Source organism: Ochotona curzoniae, unplaced genomic scaffold (genome assembly GCF_017591425.1).
Source record: "Ochotona curzoniae isolate NIBS_2020 unplaced genomic scaffold, NIBS_Ocur_1.0 patch361, whole genome shotgun sequence".
Lineage (NCBI taxonomy): Eukaryota > Metazoa > Chordata > Mammalia > Lagomorpha > Ochotonidae > Ochotona > Ochotona curzoniae.
In genome coordinates this window covers 948,584-965,360 of record NW_024466930.1, presented here as the reverse complement: position 1 = coordinate 965,360, position 16,777 = coordinate 948,584, and the positions used below count along the sequence as shown (strand labels likewise).

Below are 16,777 nucleotides of genomic sequence, written 5' to 3'. Positions count from 1 at the left end.
CCATAGTATTACCACATCAAAATTAGACCAGCGATGCTGAGGGCCAGCTGCTGCCATTAGCCTACCAGGGAGGAGAGCCATGTAGGGAGGCATTGGGTTCACCGCACCTGCCACCTGGAGGAAGGTGACTCTGTGGTCCCAAACAACCTATTCCCAAATCTGCAATGAGCAGTGTGACTTTTAAAGGGGGGAAAAATAGCTATGTGCAGGTGTGGTGGGAGGGTCGTAAAAGAAGGCAGTGGGTCCTGAATTTCTGAGGCAAACAGTGTAGGTCAAAGACTAGTAGTGGCTTTTTGTTTTTTTTTAATTTTAATTTACTTTCAAGATTGCATAGTTGACAGGAATGCACACATGTGTGGGTCCTCAGGATAGGGAGGGTCAGTTCTGCCCGCAGCCCCCACTAGCTCACGCAAATCAAACCAACAGGTGCTAGCCCAGGCCAGCCCAACCCACCACAGGCCTGGTCTTTACACACACCAGCAGGTGCTGTGGCCTAATTATGGCAGGGCTACCCCCCAGTAACCTCACAGGCCCATGCTCAGCCCTGGTTTTTGAGTTCGCTGGCATGTGCTGCAGCCCAGCCAGGTCCATCCCACATGCTGTCTTGCTCTCTAGCACGCTCATGGGTGCTGCAGTTTAACTCATCTGACCCATCCCCAAACGGACCCACATGTACACCAGCGGGTGCCACTCCTTGTCCAGCCTGGTCTACTCCCAGCCCCAGCTCTCCTGCTCACTAATAGGAGCTGCAGACTAGAGGCTGAGTACCCATAGTTCCCCTACCAGGCCCACTTCCAGCCCTGTACTGTCGTCCAGCCTGACGTGATTCGCACCCAGTCCTGGCATCTGCCATTCTTGCCTGGCTGGCTCGTAACTCATTTTGGGTCTCATGCCCACCAGTGGATGCGGCACCCTAACGACCTTTGTTAGTTGCAATGTGGAAAGAAGGGAAGGAAAGCAGCATTTGTTCCAACAGAGACGAGTGGCACCTGTGGATCTCCGAATCCAACTTGGCGGATTGCTTTCTTTTCAATATTTTTTTTTCTCTCCTTTCAGTCTTGAACAAAGCAAGGGGCGGGGCGGTGGGTGGCTGAGCTAATAGGAAAGCGATACAGGTTTTAGCTGGTTAGCAGCGTTCCTTAAAACTGTGACAATACTGGTGGCGCCCTCTGGTTTGAGAACATCACTCTTGGCCCATTGCTCAACTGGAAAGAAAAGTAAGAGGGCCTCTCCCCATCTAGCTGGGCTGCCCAGGCTCCTTCGGGGTTAAGGTAAATATCCTGGAAGAACTGCGAGGCTGAGGTGCGGGAAGCGGGTACTTGCCTTCGTTCTTCCAGGCTTTAGACCCGGCCTTCAAGAGTGCTGTGTAATGGCTAGGGAGGAGGTTCTGCCTGAAGTGTCATGTGTCGTCGCTAAAGGCTGCTAAAACTTTATGAACTGAAGGCAATGATTTTCTAATCTCAAAGCAGTAAAGTTGCCCTCGATTTACAAAGCTCACCAGACACTGGGCTAAGCACTTTCAATGAGACTGAGAAAACACACATTTGTAAGCAGCTGTGTGGGTTCCGAGCCTGTTCGCACCCCCAAAATATTCCCCCTGGCAATTCCTGGCTGCAGCTCGCCTCTTCCCCTCCCCGAGATCCTCCGTTACTTCTCGCTCATTCCCTTTTCTGCTCCCTCGCTCCAGCTCCTGTCTCCTCACCTTGTCTCCCAGCAACTCCGAACATTCTTTATTATCTGTCTCGGTCACCGCCAGGCAGTCTTGCGGGGGCGCAGGGAAGAACAACTGAAACTTAAAACCTTACGAACGCCCGAATGAGCGCAGGGCTGGAGGAAGGACACGGGACGGGGAGAACGCGGGCGGCTCCCCTTGCAACGCTCTCAGTCCCCGGGCTGGTGCAGCGCGGCCAGGCAGCGAAGTCCACGCGGGGAGCGCAGCCGGGCGGACAGCGCAGGCCCGGGCAGCGAAGTCCACGCGGGGAGCGCAGCCGGGCGGACCGCGCAGGCCCGGGCAGCGAAGTCCTCGCGGGGAGCGCAGCCGGGCTGGTGCAGCGCGGCCGGGCAGCGAAGTCCACGCGGGGAGCGCAGCCGGGCGGACGCGCAGGCCCGGGCAGCGAAGTCCACGCGGGGAGCGCAGCCGGGCGGACGCGCAGGCCCGGGCAGCGAAGTCCACGCGGGGAGCGCAGCCGGGTGGACGCGCAGGCCCGGGCCAGGGTCGCCCGCCGCCGGCGTTCTGAGGAGACGAGCAGAGGAGGCCGTCCGCTCGGGCCAGTGGCGCAATGGATAACGCGTCTGACTACGGATCAGAAGATTCCAGGTTCGACTCCTGGCTGGCTCGGCGAGGTGTTACATTTTTGGTTCAAGTGCAAGCATTATCACTTGTTTCGCTAAGGGAAGCTGTGAGAATGCAGGGCTCCGGGCCGAGCGATCATACCCGAGGGGCCAGTCCGGAAAGTCAAAGTGCTCTTATTTTTTAGGTTTTGGGCGTCCAGTCCTTCGGGAACCACGGAGGGACCACGCAGGCGTTGGGCCCTGTTCCGGCCCCTGGCTCCCCGACGCCTGGACGCCGGCCCCACCGGGAACCGTGAGAGCTCCGGCGCTTGCACGAACGTCAGCTCGTTTCCGTAGTGTAGTGGTTATCACGTTCGCCTCACACGCGAAAGGTCCCCGGTTCGAAACCGGGCGGAAACAACCTCGGTTTTTGACCCTTTCTCTCCAAGAGTTCTGGTCCTTTTCTAACAAATGCTGCTACAGTTCAGCTTTTGCGGGAGCCAAGGTGTAAGGAGACACGGCACGGGGCACCCAGCCGACACGCTCGCTGGAGGCGGACTGGGCCGCCTGGAGCGTCCCCGAGGCAGCCCTACCAAAGCGGCCCGGCCGAGGCGCCTTCTCCGCGGCTGGTGGCCCGGGACCCCGCCTGGCGTTGGGCCTAGACCCGGCCCCCTGCCCGCCTCCTGCCCTTGGGAGCTGGCTCTCTCGCACGCGCCGAGGCCCACGCTGCGCCCGGATTTCAGCTATTTTTCACTTTGAAAGTGGGTACTCTTAAGTGGTTGTCAAATTATATAAACAGGCTATTGTAACTAATTACAGAACTAAGGAAGAAGATGGCTCTTTTGATGTGATGCTATGCAAAGTTGAGAAGTTTGCTGTTATTCCATGACATTCCAAAGCAGTGGGGTCTCGCACCTTGCGGGCACTCCGAATGTCTCGCGGTACTCGCCTGCTACACTACTGCTTTCCCTGTGCACACGGACTAAGAAGCCCGAAGTTTTGGTTCGTTCTTCATTCTCCTGCACCAGCAGCCGGAGCGGAGTGACCCAGAGCAGTCAGGTGTGCAGGTGCACCCCGCCAGCGGCCTCCCAGCTCTTGGGGCACCCCGGGGTGCAGTGGGTTCGGCTGGCGGCGCGCAGCGGGGCCGCCCCGCGGGAGTTGCAGCCCCTGCCTGCTGAGGGATAGGGAACGGTCCCAGCCACTGTCAGAGCAACTTGCCTTTCGGGGCGGGGGGGATCCTTTTCCTTTCCCACACGGACGCCATCACCCCAGTCAGGTCTGGGGGAGTCCCCGGGGCACGCCGACACCCTGGCTCCCACGCCGGAGAGGAGGGCTGTGTTGTTTGCCGCCTAGCCTAAGGCCTCTGCGGTGCCCTTGGTGGTCATTACGGTTAGAAAGCACTGGGAGCCGGTGGGGGTGGGTTTGTTCTAGAGATCTTGAAACTCTTAAATATATATATATATTTGTTTGACATTTATAAAAGCTGTCTTAGGCTTACAGAAAAGTTGGGCAGAAAATATAAAGTTCTCGTGAGCTCTCTTTTTGCTGAAATTAGGATACACCCGAGTGTAAATTTTCTGCAGGTTTGGTCAAACGCATGTTTTCCATGGTTAGATAATATCCATCACTCCTGTAACATAATATGACGCTTTCATTTCCTTAAAAATGTCTGCCCGAGGCGGTTTAACCGCACTAGCCTCCTGCTTCCCCAGTCCTGCTTGACCTCATGGAAGCGCGGCGAGGTTTCACCATGCTGAAGTCTGATCCTCACTTGTGTATGTGCCTTCTCTGACGGAGAGCTCGGAACAGTCACTCCTGGGCGTCCTGAGCTGCTCCCCAAAACGCTGGATTCCCGTTTATGATGCAGAGTCACTTATTCGGGTGCAGAATCCCTGTAGTGACTCTTGATCCATCGTGTTAACCGATCCCGTGTACATGAAAACCCTCCGTCGGTGGATACAGGTCATTGCATTCTTACTTTCAGTGCACTCGTTTACATTTCTTTCAGTGATCACGCTGTGGTTAATTTCACGTCAACGCGCCCACAGGGGCAGTCAGGGCCGACACACTGCTCCACCAGGAGGGAAATCATTTCAAGCCAGATGGAGAGAGACACCAAAGCGTCAGGACGGGGGGTGCGCTTTGTTTTATTTCAGTGAGCTTGTGCTGGTGGTGACCCTGGTGTGTGCGGGAACCGGCACCGTTATCACTCCGAGGTCGGGCCATGCGTGTGGTGCTCAAAGGGTGGGACAGAGAAAAGGTAATTCACCCGGTGGGAGTGTAGAGGAACAAAGTGAGGAGAAACGGGAGGCCTGGGCAGGGGGTACGCATCCAAGGAGCAGTTCTTAGATTTAGTCACTAATTATGGGGTTGCAATTGGACACCAGGTTTGTGAGGTAGGAGGCAAGGTCCCATCCTCTTCTGAGAGAGTGGAACAAGCTTTCATCCAGTGAAGAAAAGACGAAAATCCCCTATGGAAGAGGGAGCGTCTCACTCCAGAAATGCGTGCTGATAACCCAATCAACACGAAACTCAGTCCAAAGCAGAGCCTAGCAACATTCTGTTGGTCCCAGCACCTCCCCAAAAGTCTATCTTTATATGCAATGGATAAAACCTGCAAATGCGTAGACAGACTTGCTCTTTCTTTACCATATATAAACATATACTTTACCATGGAGAACGATGCGAAAGGAACAGTCGCCTTCCATATAAACTTAGTTATCTTTCCTTTGGACTGAAACAGGACGGACCTCTTTTAGAGAAAGCGGACGCCATGCGAGTGCTTGCTTGTACGGAGGCTTTTAACTCACTTCAGAGACACACTTTGCACCCACTGTGGTGCAACCAAGGGCACAGCTAGCTGTTGGGTTAGTAGTGCTTGGTTTTAGCTGACTGTGAAGAAAAGGAAAAAGAATTGTTTCCATCAGCATCCCGCTCTCCTTGTGCGATGGGAAGGATGCTGCCCATCAATTATTTGGGGATTTTATTGGACTCAGGAATATTTAAGTTTAGCATTCAGCACATACAGAATTCAGGCGGCTGTGTACAGGAGAGATGGAAATGGATGTCATACAACTCGGGAGAGCTGGGAGACACACCTACAGGGCTGGGGATGTAGCTCAGTGGTAGAGCGCATGCTTCGCATGTATGAGGCCCCGGGTTCGATCCCCGGCATCTCCAGTTCCTTTTCCCAGCATGATGGAAATTGTTTTTGGGTGGTTAAATCTTTCCCTTCCTAATTCACTAGAATAAAAATCAAACATCTTACCGGGTCTGTTATCCTCCACCTCACTTACTATCTTTCCTGTTATTTTAGTCACTATTAACAGCACTGCATTGGTGTTGAGTTATTGCAAGACGCATGAAGATGGCTGTACGTAAAACAGTGGCCTTGGGATGGGGGAAAGCCTGCCCAGCAGAAAGATGACGGAAGAGGAGCAGTCCGGAAAATGGCCGGAATTAAACGGCAGGACACGGAAAGGAGTTGGCTGAGGCGCTTAGTGCAGAGTATCATAGAATGCAAGAAACTGGGCAAATATCTGGTAAAAGATGAAGCCAAGCTTGAAGTGAGCAAATCTCATTGCTTGAGTATAGTTCAGCTGCTACAAAATCTTCCAATGAACAAAAGGAGAGATTCCTTGGACCACTTTCCAGGGAGTTCATTCCGAATGGCCGGTTAGCTCAGTTGGTTAGAGCGTGGTGCTAATAACGCCAAGGTCGCGGGTTCGATCCCCGTACGGGCCATGCCTTTTCCTGTGGTCCTTTGACACTTTTTTTTTTTTTTTTATCTTTTTAAAAAGCGTTTTTACCAATTCCCAGAAAAGCAAACCGCTGGAGGTGCAAGTACAAGACGACTTGCAATTTCCCCTTGAATCTGAAACAATACTGCTGAAGCCAGGAACCTCGCCATCCAGAACTTCCCAAACCATCCATCTAGAGACGCACAGTGGAAACAGCGCCTTAGACACCGGATTTAAACTCCTCAGTGGCCAAAATAACTATTACATCACCATTTCGCTTAGTGGTCAGGAACAGTCTCCAGCGGGAAGGCTCGGCTCCCCCGCGTCCCCCGCGTCCCCCGCGTCCGGCCGAGCCCAGACCTGCACTCCCGCTGGCCGCCGCCCGGGGGCGCCCTGCTCAGGCCCCGCCGTCCCCCGCGTCCCCCGCGTCCCCCGCGTCCACGTCCGCCGAGCCCAGACCTGCACTCCCGCTGGCCGCCGCCCGGGGGCGCCCTGCTCAGCCGCGCTCCCAGTGACCGGTCCTTCCCCGCTCAGACCCGCCTTCCAGATCCTTCCTCCCCGCGGTCTGCCCGCCTCGCCGCTCTGTGTTTCGCTGTCACTCCAGAGTTGATCGAGACACAACTTACTGGGTCCCTGTTGAACATTCTGCCCCCCGAAATCTTAGCGAGACCCCGACCCCGCACCTTTCCGGGGTGCCAGGACGGGTTAGGGGTCTCCGTGGTCCGTACCGGGATGGGTGGACTGGAACTGCAGACAAGTTCTGCGCGCCACCTCCATCTGCGAGGCCAACGATTTCATGTGTAAAATAGAAAGTAATTCAGCGTCTATTTAAGGTATCCTGGAAGTCACAGTCGCCACGCGGCTCGTTGGTCTAGGGGTATGATTCTCGCTTAGGGTGCGAGAGGTCCCGGGTTCAAATCCCGGACGAGCCCTGTTTTTTCTGATACCAAACTTCACAAGGTGAAATTTTAGATGCAGCCTAGAAAAGCGGAAGAGTAGTGAAGTTGATGTGTATTGGGTCCCGCTAAGGAGACTGAAATCACGTGTGATTGGAACTTCAGCCGCAGGTTGTGAGGAGTTGTTCGCGGGGAAAGCGAGGCGATGGAGGCCAGCGTTCCGGAGAGTTCCAGAAGTCCGCGGCGGCGGTCGGAGGGGCCGTGCAGGACATCGGGTCGCGGAGGCCGGGGGAGGCTGGGGGCGGTCGGGGGAGGCTGGGGAGGCCGGGGGCGGCTGCTGGGGAGGCCTGGGACGGCTGGGGAGGCCGGGGGAGGCCGGGGAGGCTGCCGATGCCCGGGGGGGCGGCCGGGGAGGCTGGGGAGGCCGGGGGAGGCTGGCGAGGCCGGGGGGCGGCAGGGGGCGGCAGGGGGAGGCCGGGCCCCTCCCGGAGCCTCCTCGGCTCCCGCCGCCTTCCCCCGGCTTTGCGGCTCCGGGGGCTGCGGCTTCGTGGCGCCGCTGAGGGGACCAGAGGCGGGGAGCACTGCCCGGCTGAGGAGGGGCAGCCACAGGGCCTGGACCGTCCAGGGCCGAGGTCTCCCCGCACCCTCAGGTGGGCGGCTCCAGCATCGCACACCCATTTCCTAGCGGGTTAGCACACCACCAGTGGGGAACATCTGACCTGCAGGTTCCAACAAGGAGGGCTCAGGGAATGCTTAAAATCCTCAAACCCTTGGTGTCTCTCCTCTGCTTTCCAGAGGCACCCCACCTCCTGGCTTTCTCTCGGGAGGTGCTTCCCTTCCCTCTCCCCTGCTCACCTGGTCCCTTCCCAAATAAACTTTTCTGTCTGCAACAGATTCCCGGCTTTTTATTTCTATACTAAGCTGAGGAAAGAACCCACCGGGCATTTCTGGTAACAAGGCCCACACAGGAAGCTGGTGATGGCGGAAAGCTCATCTCCCTGGAGTGGGTGCCACCTGTGTGTGCCAGGAGAGCGCATCCTCCTGGAGTGGGTGCCACCTGTGTGTGCCAGGAGAGCGCATCCCCCTGGAGTGGGTGCCACCTGTGTGGGCCAGGAGAGCTCATCTCCCTGGAGTGGGTGCCACCTGTGTGCGCCAGGAGAGCGCATCCTCCTGGAGTGGGTGCCACCTGTGTGCGCCAGGAGAGCGCATCCTCCTGGAGTGGGTGCCACCTGTGTGGGCCAGGAGAGCTCCCGCCTGGCTGGCAGGGTCTCCGCCACCTACAGACTTGCCCCTTGGCATCTGGCCAGCTTGTGCCATCAGCCCAGGACTTCGCCAGAGGCAGTGTGCTTCAGAATAACACCAGGCCTTGCTCACGGGCTCCAGGCCACCCACGGCCCTCAGAGGGGAACCTGCGCCCCCGGGGCCTCCCGGCTCTGTGGTTTTTAACCTCTCCCGTGGAACAGCAAGGAATGTGCCACTAGGGGACGCTAGACTCACCCGAAGCCATGAGTCGTGGGACGCCCACGGAGTCTCCATAGTCGCGCTTCCACCCCAGAAGCTCTAACCAAAAAAATAATAAAAAAAAAACTTGGCTTTGCAGGACCCAGCCACCTGTTTGACAAATCTCTGAGAACAGCCCGCCAGAGGGTCAACTAGTTAAAAGAAAAGGAAGCGCCCAACGTGGGGCTCGAACCCACGACCCTGAGATTAAGAGTCTCATGCTCTACCGACTGAGCTAGCCGGGCACCTGAAAACGCTCCTCTCCCCTGACATATTAGAAGAATGTGTGATTTATTATTCTTTAAAACTAGGAAATACAAGATTTAAAATTTAATCAGATCATTTTCATTTCATACACAATTGAGATGCAATTCAAAGAACATAAACATTACCTGAAATTATTAGCCTATATCCCATCCACTTGCTCTATATCTTCCCTCTTTTCCTCATTTTCACCAACTTGTGTCAAGAGACAATAAGAAATTCCCGTGAACTAAACCAGGTTCTCTGGATAACGGCAAGAGGGACCCAAACTCCAACACACTCTGAGCCCAAACTAGACGTCCACAGGGTGGCAAGCAGAGTCCTCAACATCCCAGGCCTGCAGCCCAGAAAGGATAAGGGGCTCACTGTCTCCCATGCCGGGCCTCAGGCTCCTGGAGCTGTCAACTGCCAAGTCCTGTCTATCCTGCCTGTTGTGTTCAGAAAAACCCTCCTGGAACGAGAGAAACAAGGGTGAGGAGAAGGGGTCGGTTCATATCCGACGGCCTACAAGGGAGTGAAGGAGGGACCCAAATGCCGGGTCCAAGCGACAGGTGGAATCCATTACGTTTTCTGGCTAAGACTGGAAGAGACATGTGAGAAATAACTTTAGGTCAGAATGATGACTTTGTAATTTTGTAACAGATAAAACTATTAGCTGACTCCGTGCATTGTTTAATTGCCCTCAGATTTTACAAGACTAAACTTACATGCAAGGTTGCTCAGTGGTAGGATCACAGCACAAAGTTCAGACGATAAGAACAGTTATGGCATGGCAAAAATTGGATACACCTGGCTGTGCCAGCGGAACCTGTCAGGAGCCCTGGATATTCAGTCCTGACTTACAGACTAAACTGAGGCCATATCTTTGATATCCTCTGCCATCCAAACCTTTTCGTTGTTTTTCTTGACCCGGGGAACTGGAATATTACCTCTAACATGTTTCATGTTACATCCAGTTTTTAAATGATTTTATATTTTACCCATTGAGAGCAACAGCACCTGAAGTTTGGCAATGGGAAACACAAGTTTGAAGTCAGGCGGACTTTCTTGAGTTTTGAAGTGTTGCTGGTTCTTACACACGAATCACTGTAGGTGAATTTGACCACAGAAGTAGCTTTCCCGTGTGCCCTGAGACAAACCGTTCCCCAAGTCCTTAAAGACAAAATGACTGATGAACATGCTTTTGGGGAGTACCATTTCCACAATGAATGCAACATAAGCCTGCCCTCGAGAAAGGTGCCACCTACAGGGCGAATGTGACCCATTTAACATAAGTCAAAGATTCGGTTGTCCAGCATTGCCAAATGAAGATGCTGTTTGCTTCCTGAACCGAACAACCTCACAGTGGCGGGCTGGATACAGGAGAACTGCCGTGAGTGAACCAGGTGTCCAACTATCCAGAAACCCACTCGATTTCTGCTATACAAACTTGTCCTGTATGAAGACTTGAAATGAGCTGCTTCTCCTGATTTTGAAGAGCCTGCGGCTGTTTGGCTAAATACCAGCTGAGCTACTTAAACACTGCATTTCTGAACCTAAGAGATCTGTAGTGACATCTCCAAGGCCAAGTCCCACCCTGAACCCGGCTCAGCACATCAACTAGTCTGTGTCTCTTGATAGGACATTTTCCTGAAAAGTACAAGGGAGTCCTTGATGAGGGGAGATCAAGGGGGCATAAGCACAGAGGATGACTTGGTCTGCTGTTGCTGCCATCAAAAATACCACAGGCTGGACATGTCCACAGGCGAAATGTGTTCACCGGAAGTGCTGGAAGCTGAAGCCAAGGTGCTTGGCTGACGTGGGTTCTGCAAGGGCTCTCTAGTTGGCTTCCAGACAGCTCTTTTTTTCTAGGACGCCTAGTGAGAGGGGAGAGAAAGAGCTAAAACTCTTAATTGTGTTTTTATTTTGCTTTTTTAAGAAGGCTTGTTTGAAAGCCAGAGCCACAGAGAGCTAAACAGAGAGGAGCCCTTCCACCTGCTGGAAGAGGTCACTCCTTAGTTGACCCAAATGGCCAGAGCTGGCCCCAGCTGCAGCCAGGTGCAGGAGCTTAGTCTGGGTCTCCCACGTGGTGGCAAGGCTCCAAACACTTGGGGCATCTTCTGCTGCTTTCCCCATGTCACTTCAATTTTTTCCTTACTTCGAACATAGCCACGCTATGGCTGGGGTTAAGACCTCAACACCTGAGTTTTCAGGGGACACAATTCAGCCCATAGCTGGAACTCTGTGATATTATGTGGATTCGAGTTTCTGTCCATCGCTTCTGGGTCATAATCCCCCCCTCCCAAGGCAGGCCATGGAAACTCAAGTGAGAAGACCTCGTCATTCACAGCGCCCCGTCCCATACCCCTCCAGTACGGACTGCTTAAGAATCTGAACCAACAGCCCTTTCATTATTTAACACTTTCTCCTGTCCTGCTTCTGGTACCCATCTCCTTAAAATCACAGATTACAGAATTTCCAATCCCATTTGCAAATGGAGGTCATCACTGGTTGTTTAATTCACCACAACAAAAGATAATTCGCAGGCCCTTCTCACTTTCTAGTATCTCCTTATTAAACCTTTTTTTCTGCAGCCCCTGGAGCGTCGGTGCTCTGCCTGGTGACGGAGGACGCGGCTGGATTACAAGGGACGATGCTAACAGCGGTCAGCGTGACTGAACAGACCTGCAGCCTGGGCGCCCAGCGTCCGGCAGAGATGGGATCGGCAACAGAAGAGCTGCACTCGCGGTTCCTTCGATAGCTCAGTTGGTAGAGCGGAGGACTGTAGTGGGAGTTCCCGGTCATCCTTAGGTCGCTGGTTCGATTCCGGCTCGAAGGAATTCCAAGTTTTTGTTTTTCACTTCGCGAAGGCACAATCCGGTTACACCCGCCTTTCCCCACCGGCAGGTAGGTTATCTGTTTTCATGTTACACCCGTCTTTGATGAAAATATACTTAAAACCGTCCTCTACACACGGTGAACCTAAAATATTTTTAATCATGATCCTTTGCAACAATGTTTCACATGTGCCATCAAACTGCAATTTCAGAGTCCAGTCCGTTGAGCTCCTTGCCCGGGGGCCGCGGATCCCGGGGGGCCGCCTGGCTTGGTGGGGACGGCGGGGGCGTCTCCATCGGACGGGCGGTTCCCCAGTCCAGCTCGGCCCAGCCCAGCTCAGCTCAGCCCGGCCTCGTGGAGCGCGCGCGCCCCCTGCCGGCCGCGACTCTCCAGCTCAGCCCAGTCCAGCTCAGCCCAGTCCAGCCCAGTCCAGCCCAGCCCAGCCCAGTCCAGCCCAGTCCAGTCCAGTCCAGCCCAGCACAGCTCAGCTCAGCTCAGTCCAGTCCAGCCCAGTCCAGTCCAGTCCAGCCCAGTCCAGCCCAGCTCAGCCCAGCCCAGTCCAGCCCAGTCCAGCCCAGCCCAGCCCAGTCCAGCCCAGCTCAGCCCGGCCTCGTGGAGCGCGCGCCCCCTGCCGGCCGCAGCCCCGCCCTGCGCCCTTCTTTGCGTTGTGACGTCACCGGGCTCAGAACATTCGGCGGGATCAAGATCCCTCCCGGGAGAGAAAAACAAAGAAATACAAAAACACCCACACAATTCCCCCAAATGATCTTAATATGCTTCAAGTTCTGAAAACATTGCCGCAGAAGGAACAATCAAGGCAGAAGGAAATCACACCGAAAGAAGGAGGAGGATCCGTGTGACCCCCTTCCGCTGCCTGCGGGAGAGTTGATGCCGAAAGCTCAAGTCCGCACGAGGACAATGACGGAGGTGTTGAGGGAAGGATTGTCTGAGCGCAGTCCTCAGAGGACGCAGGGGACCTCACTGAGCTTAGCGGAAGCTCCCAACGAGCTTGTTGCGTCCTGAAACCTAGTTACAGCCAAAAAAAAACAACGATTTTTCTTTCCAAAATTTGATCACTGTAACCCAAACGTACTAGATGGGCCTAGTCTGAACTCCTGGCTGGCGCACGAGCGCAGTGCCCTTCGCTGCTTAGACATAAAGGAAGAGTCCAGGCCTTCCCGAACGGCGGGTCCCCGCTCTGACAGAGCTGCCCCCCACGGCCGGGGGTTCGCGTCCTGAGGGGAAAAAAAAGGGGGTAACTGGAGAATGCGGGCATCGATCCCGCTACCTCTCGCATGCTAAGCGAGCGCTCTACCATTTGAGCTAATTCCCCAACTAGCCGCACCGCACGCCCGCTTCATCCCTTTTGAAACCTGAGCCAGGAGTCCGGCTCTCGCCCCGAGAGCGCACGGTGCACGCGAGCCGGAGCGCAGAGTCCACAAACACCTGGGAAGCTTGAGAGCAAGAACGCCACCCCGAGGTCCTCGAAAACCGGGCACCAGGAAGCCACTGAGGGCGAAGTCAGGAGGGAAATATCAACATAGAGAAGCAATGAGGCTCAAATCCAACTACCCAGGAATTTCCACCAATGCTTGCCCTGACCAGTCGCTCAACATTTCCTTCAATTGGCCCGAGAGGCCCAGGTGCAGATTCGAATCTCATTGAAGTTACACTTTTTGCCCGGCTTCCCGTGTTTCCGCCGGCAAGATCAGGAGAGGCCGTGCATTGCTTTATTTCTGGGTTCCAGCAAAAGACCTACGAGCCACTTTTCCAAGGTGAACACAGTGTAGCAGATCCAGAGCAGGAGCCCTGCAGAAAGACAAAGGCAGGAGTTGCTGTTTTCTCCTGGGCCGATGGAGGCCCAGGTACCAGGTGCTGTTTCGGGTGCTAGGTGCTAGGTACCGTCCAGGTACCCTCCAGTTGTGCGAAGGGAGACCCACTGGGCATGGCCGTAGGAATATTTGAAGAAAGCCTTATGAAGTCCCTCTCCCCCATCTGTGTCTTCAACTGAAATTTCATTATGAGGGGGTTCCTCTTGTTTTTTGCTCTAATATTTTCTAATTTCTGTGAGATGGGCAAGATGATAACTGAAATGCAGAGTTTCGAAATATACATAAATATCCTAATGTTCTTCATAGTCATAAACCTCTGAACTGAGATAGCCGGATAATTATATAGAACCTTCCAGTGTCGAAGAAGACTTCTCTAAAGTGGGCTGCGGGGGCCGCCTGAAGGGCGCGGGGGCTGAGCGGCGGGAGGCGGCAGGTGCGGGCAGCCCAGGGCCCCGCAGCGCCCTCCTTCCTCCGGCCGCCCAGGACCGTGGAGGACGGACGTGAAACCAGAGTGAAGAAGCCGAGGAGTGGTCCTACCCTATGAGGCGGGAGATGCAGGAAATTTTATCTGGATTGTTCTAAGGCCCATATTCTGCTTTTAAAAGAAAGCTACTTATAGTATGGGAATATGGAAAAACCCATATAATACACATACGACAGAATATTGAAGCAAACTTTATTAAACCAAATTTTCAACAGTTATTTAGGTATTTAGTTTTGGATATTGCAGATAATCCAGTTGAAAATATAATACGTTGTTTCCCCATGACTGAAGAATTTATTGATGGGAGTTTACAAAGTGGAGGAAAAACGCTTGTGCCTGGACAAGCAGGGATCCCCAGAAGTGCTGCGTTTGTTATTGCATGCATTATGGAAACATTTGGAATGAAGTACAGAGATGTGTTTGTTAATGTTCAAGAAAGGAGATTTTGTATTAATCCTCATGTTTGATTTGTGCATCAACTTCAGGAATACGAAGCTATCCACCTAGCAAAATTAACAATACGGATGATGTCACCACTTCAGATAGAAAGATCATTTCCTGTTCATTCTGGAACCACAGGCAGTTTGAAAAGAACACCCGAAGAGGATGATGACTTTGGAAACATGCAAGTGGCGACTGCACAGAATGGCTGATGCAAGCAGAACATAAATAGTATGTTTAAAGCGAAGGAAATTGTGACAATAATGAATATATATATACATTTATTTTAAACTAATAATTTATGATTTGTAAAGAGGTATTATTGCAATAATGCACTTTTCATACTTGAAATTTGTATGATATCGTTATTACTTTAAACAAATGCAACTTAGGGGCAATTTGTTTATAAAAACCTGGGTAATTTACAAGGAGAATTTCCTAAAAGTTTGTTTTAAAAATTTAGTTTTTGTTGCACATATTACATTTTTAAGATAAAGTTATAGTTTAGTTGTAGGGTGGAGCCTCTTACAAAAACATTAACAAAATGCAAGAATCTGCCATCTTCTTCAGTCCCTGCTATTAATAATCTTTAAATCATGAAGCTAGGCTACTATTGTTGCTTTAAGATAATCCGGTTAACCTTTACATTTTTCTGTAATCTATTCTAAAACCATAAATTAGTTTACATTGAAAGTGGGAGAGTTTAAAGAAACCATAGTAAATTATTTGGAATGTGGAATCATTTAATTTTTATTGTCTTTATGATTCTGTAAGATTGCTCCAGTTCAAGCATTTCCTGGAAGGTGCACTTCATGGGAAAAGTGATTTGTAGGAGACTTTGGATCTTTTGTTCTGTTTTTACTTATACGTATAAAAATGATTCTAAGAAAACCAGTTTTCCTTTCGGCCAGAGCCGCCATCTTGCAGTAATCCACCAAGATGACGACCACAAAGGGGAAGAGGAGAGGCCGTGTTCCATGTTCTCCAGGCCTTTTAGGAAACATGGAGTTGTTCCTTTGGCCACATACATGCACATTTACAAGAAAGGTGACATTGTAGACATCAAGGGAATGGGTACTGTTCAAAAAGGAATGCCCCATAAATGTTACCATGGCAAAACTGGAAGAGTCTACAATGTTACCCAGCATGCTGTTGGCATAGCTGTAAACAAGTCAGGAGCAAGATTCTTGCCAAGAGAATAAATGTGTGTATTGAGCATATTAAACACTCTAAGAGTCGAGACAGCTTCCTGAAACGGCTGAAGGAAAATGATCAGAAAGAAACCCAGGAGAAGGGTACCTGGGTTCAGCTTTAGCGCCAGCCCGCTCCACCCAGAGAAGCCCACTCGGTCAAAATGGGAAGGAACTGAGCTGCTGGAGCCCATTCCCTAGGAATTCACGGAATAACAAGAGAAAGAGAAATAAAGGTCTCTGGACTCTTGCGAAAAAAAGAAGAAAGAAAAACAGGGTTTTTGTTGTTGTTGTTGTTATTTTATGCATGAAGAGATAGAGAAGAGTTTTTACCTTTTTACAGTTGTCTAGCACAAATAGAACTCCTTCATGCATCATTTTTCTCAGTCCTCTCTTGAGGTGCTTCCCCGATGGGAATGTTTTCCATACATTTCCTGGTTATCGAGAGGTAAGATGCAAGGTAACCTATTACATCTAGTTACTTCGCTTGCATTCCTCTCTAAATTGTAATAATGCAATAAAAGCTTGGGGTTAAGGGGAAGGATGGAAATTAATAGGGAAAAAAATTTGCCTGCCGAAACACGAATGCAAATACAAACTGTCCAGACGTCTATTATGCTAGGTGTTCTAGGGGTTTCTTCCACGTGCCCTTCGATAGCTCAGCTGGTAGAGCGGAGGACTGTAGTTGGAAGTTCCCGGTCATCCTTAGGTCGCTGGTTCGATTCCGGCTCGAAGGACACAGTTTTGAACCACAAAGACATTTCCCGTACCGGCCTCGTGGGCCGGTATTATTATTTGAACCCATCCTACTTGGAGGAGGGCCGTGCACGACGGTGCCACGCGAGGACCAGCGGGGTCGCGGACACGGCCTCTCCGATCAGGGCGGGCAACCCCGCCTCTGTGCTTCGGGCCCCTTCGGGTTCAGAACGCGCCCCGGTCAGGGTGAGGGACACGTGCGGGGCGAGGCCCTTCAAACACGGCATGTGAAGGGCCCTCGGCGGTTCACTTCCTCGGCGCCGGGACGCTCCCTCGCGGGCAGCGCGAACGCGGGAACCGGAGGAAAGCGGGGGGTGAGCGAGCGCGCTCCAACCTAGCAGAACTTCAAAGTAAAGCTAATGAAATCAACATTAAACTACTTTTAAAACCGCATTCAATATGCTCATGTAAAACTTGCACATTAAAGGTGCTAACTTATAAGTTCTAACGGGGAGCGATCCATTCCGTCAGAAGGAATCAGATCCCGGTTATCCCGGTAAATCGGTAAATCGCTATTTCGGTTGCTAGGATACGGAAAGCCTTCCCGGAAAACCCGCTGCACACGGCACGTTACGGCGCATCGGGC

The 16,777-nt window shown here is 52.4% G+C and overlaps 8 non-coding genes and 2 pseudogenes across 9 annotated transcripts; 9 read left to right on the top strand and 1 right to left on the bottom strand.

The window, feature by feature from the left end:
- Nucleotides 1–2,265: 2,265 nt before the first annotated feature.
- TRNAR-ACG lies at nt 2,266–2,338 on the top strand. Its single transcript has one exon. It is a non-coding gene; the product is annotated as a tRNA-Arg (tRNA).
- A 280-nt stretch (nt 2,339–2,618) lies between these two features.
- Nucleotides 2,619–2,691, top strand: TRNAV-CAC. The gene has a single exon. It is a non-coding gene; the product is annotated as a tRNA-Val (tRNA).
- A 2,688-nt stretch (nt 2,692–5,379) lies between these two features.
- On the top strand, nt 5,380–5,451 carry TRNAA-CGC. The gene has a single exon. It is a non-coding gene; the product is annotated as a tRNA-Ala (tRNA).
- A 490-nt stretch (nt 5,452–5,941) lies between these two features.
- On the top strand, nt 5,942–6,015 carry TRNAI-AAU. Its single transcript has one exon. It is a non-coding gene; the product is annotated as a tRNA-Ile (tRNA).
- An 856-nt stretch (nt 6,016–6,871) lies between these two features.
- On the top strand, nt 6,872–6,943 carry TRNAP-AGG. Its single transcript has one exon. It is a non-coding gene; the product is annotated as a tRNA-Pro (tRNA).
- A 1,636-nt stretch (nt 6,944–8,579) lies between these two features.
- On the bottom strand, nt 8,580–8,652 carry TRNAK-CUU. The gene has a single exon. It is a non-coding gene; the product is annotated as a tRNA-Lys (tRNA).
- A 2,749-nt stretch (nt 8,653–11,401) lies between these two features.
- TRNAY-GUA lies at nt 11,402–11,489 on the top strand. The gene is given in 2 exon segments: nt 11,402–11,438; nt 11,454–11,489. It is a non-coding gene; the product is annotated as a tRNA-Tyr (tRNA).
- Nucleotides 11,490–13,341: 1,852 nt separating this feature from the next.
- On the top strand, nt 13,342–14,457 carry LOC121167353 (annotated as a pseudogene).
- Nucleotides 14,458–15,184: 727 nt separating this feature from the next.
- LOC121167352 lies at nt 15,185–15,651 on the top strand (annotated as a pseudogene). The gene has a single exon (XR_005885578.1). The product of XR_005885578.1 is annotated as a 60S ribosomal protein L21-like (transcript).
- A 432-nt stretch (nt 15,652–16,083) lies between these two features.
- TRNAY-GUA lies at nt 16,084–16,172 on the top strand. The gene is given in 2 exon segments: nt 16,084–16,120; nt 16,137–16,172. It is a non-coding gene; the product is annotated as a tRNA-Tyr (tRNA).
- Nucleotides 16,173–16,777: the final 605 nt, after the last annotated feature.